This window comes from Octodon degus, unplaced genomic scaffold (genome assembly GCF_000260255.1).
Source record: "Octodon degus isolate 3935 unplaced genomic scaffold, OctDeg1.0 scaffold00090, whole genome shotgun sequence".
In the NCBI taxonomy this organism is placed as follows: domain Eukaryota; kingdom Metazoa; phylum Chordata; class Mammalia; order Rodentia; family Octodontidae; genus Octodon; species Octodon degus.
The window spans coordinates 10,044,860-10,047,683 of NW_004524666.1; the positions used below are offsets into that span (position 1 = coordinate 10,044,860).

The following is a 2,824-nucleotide window of genomic DNA, read 5'->3' on the forward strand; positions in this document are numbered from 1 at the left end:
GGATGAGGCAGGAGGATTGTTGCAAAAAAATATTTTTAATGTATTTGGTACATTGTCTACAGAGTTTACAGGGTCACACTATGCAGATCAGATTTGGATTCAGATTGTTGCAAATTTGAGACCAGCCTAGGCTACAAAGTGAGCTCAAGGCCAGCCTGAACTGCATACCAAGACCCTGCCTTAGGAAGACAAATAGCTCTTTCCTTGGGACCCGCCAACATGGGCCGCGTTCGTACCAAGGCAGTAAAGAAGGCAGCCCACGTCATCATCGAGAAGTACTATACGCGCCTGGGAAACGACTTCCGCACCAACAAGCGCATGTGCAAGGAAATCGCCATCACCCGCAGCAAGAAGCTCCGCAACCAGATAGCAGGCTATGTCACACATCTGATGAAGCAGATACAGAGGGGCCCTGTGCGGGGTATTTCCATCAAGGAAGAAGAGAGAGAAAGGAGAGATAATTACGTCCCTGAGGTCTCAGCCTTGGATCAGGAAATCATTGAAGTAGATCCTGACACTAAGGAAATGCTGAAGCTTTTGGACTTCGGCAGCCTCTCCAACCTGCAGGTCACACAGCCTACCATCGGGATGAATTTCAAAACACCACGTGGAGCTGTTTGAATCTTTTTGCTATGCTGTAATGTCAATAAATTTGGGACAATGAAAAAGAAGACAAATAAATGAATGAATAAATAAATACATAGTAACAGTTGCATCACTAGAAAATCTTTTTTTTTTTTTTTCTTTGCATTTAGTACAGGGGTTACAGGGTCTACAGGGTCTTACGATGTAGATCGGACTTGTAGTGATCCTCCTGTTTTCAACCTCCCAAGCGTTGGGATTACAGGTACACACCACCATGCCCAGTCTCCCTTGCCATCTCAGCACACCCCAGGAGCGAGGCTGGCACTGCATGCTGTGAATCTAACCCTGGCCACTACACTCTGCCTAAGTAAGTGCGTTAGTCCACTGAACTATCTGGCTGTCCCTAGAAAATCCTAAAATTAAAAATTATTTTTATTCGAGCATTTGCCAGGAACCAAGGTTGCTTTTAATTGCATTGATTAAAAATAAAGTCTCTAAAACTATAAATTTTTATGACCCTAATGAATTTGATGTGCAGAAAAGCAAGCCAGAAAATTCTGAAGATCAAGGTATCACATCAATAAATCTGATTTATTCATTATATAAAATTATGATACCAAAATAGTTTACAACTAATAATTTTATGTTATTATTAATGGATCATTATTAATTCTGATATATTTTATAAAAAGTAAAGTGCTTTTGGTGGTACTGGGGATCAAACCAAGGGACACTGCTGTATCAGGATTTACAAGGGAATAGATTTATTATAGGACACCTAATTTTTTTTTCAGTACTGGAGACTGAATTTGGGACCTTGTGCTTGCCAAGCAAGCGCTTATGTTACTGAGATAAGTCCTTGGTCCCAAGACAACTAATTTATAGGATTATTTTATAATATTCACTCAAAGAGTCCAATGCGGAAGAGTACCAGAGATCTGTCCGTGCACTAGAGACCCAAAGAATCCAGCCAAGGGCTTGTGTCCCACAGAAAGCCTAGAGGCTACAATGTATCATCCAAGTTTGTATCTGCACTGGCAAGTCTCAAAGGTCAGTGGTGGAAGCTACAAAGTCTACACTGGTGGGATGAAGGGTCTGTGTCAGCAGGGAAAGGGCCCTGCCCTGGAGCCAGGAAGCAATGCTCAAGGCAGGGCCAGAGCTCGCTGAAGGGAACTGTAGCCATCCTTAGCAACAGCAAGGACCTGCGCTCCTCCAGCGATGAGCACAGTTGAGCTCATATCAGGAAAACCAGCATGACAAGGTTCTCCAGGAGACTCAGCAGTGCACCATTCTCCTTCCAGTTCTCCTTCCATGCTGTTGCAACCACCCTTGTGTGGGTCCTCCACATGCAGAACCACTTCGATTTAGTTCAGCTGTGTGTTACAAGTTGACCATTAGGTTAATGATTCATGTTAATCTGCAAGCACTCAACTACTGTGCTACTTCCTCAGCAGTTTTTAAGTTTTAAAACAGGGTCTCCATAAGTTTCTCAGGCTAGCCTCAACTTTGAGGTCTTCCTGTATCAGCTTCCCAAGTAGCTGGGATTACAGGTGTTTACCATAGTGTCCTGCAATAAAATATTTTTAAAGGAAAACTTAATATTTTAGCTCACCATGCTCACCTCGGCAGCACATATACTAAAACCAGAACTATACAGAGAAGATTAGCATATCCCCTGAGCGAGGATGACACACAAATTCGTGAAGCTTTCCATATTTTTTATCAGTTAGGATAGATATACAGCTACTTTCTCTTAGTTCAGTGAGAAGAAAGTTTTAAACAAATAATGTTTAGACAAGATATCATGTCTGCATCTTGTACTATGAATACTACGAAGACAACAATATGCAATGTATTAATTATTGTAACTGTCCTACTAACCTGTTTTGAAAGTGTCTCATTGCTATTTGTTTCTCAAGAAAATTAATAAAAATAATTTAGCACCTCTAATACTTTATCTTGCTTTTTGAAAATGTGTTTCCACATTTTCTTTTTGTATTGGGCCAAGCAAATTCTATAACTAAGCCAGGCATGGTGACACATGCCTGTAATCCCAGTACGTTGGAGGCTGAGGCAGGATTGTTGTGAGTTCGAGGCAGGATTGCTGTGAGTGCGAGGTCAGCATAGGCTACAAAGTGAGCTCAAGGCCAGCTGAAACTGCACAGCAAGACCCTCTCTCAAATACCCAAAAAATAAAAAGATTCTATAACTAGCCTGAATTCATGGCTTGTATATAAGT

At 41.6% G+C, this 2,824-nt stretch overlaps 1 non-coding gene and 1 pseudogene across 1 annotated transcript; both read left to right on the forward strand.

Annotated features, from left to right (window-relative positions):
* Window positions 1–219: 219 nt before the first annotated feature.
* LOC101588512 lies at window positions 220–656 on the forward strand (annotated as a pseudogene).
* A 1,542-nt stretch (window positions 657–2,198) lies between these two features.
* Window positions 2,199–2,305, forward strand: LOC111818412. The gene has a single exon (XR_002822405.1). It is a non-coding gene; the product is annotated as a U6 spliceosomal RNA (small nuclear RNA).
* Window positions 2,306–2,824: the final 519 nt, after the last annotated feature.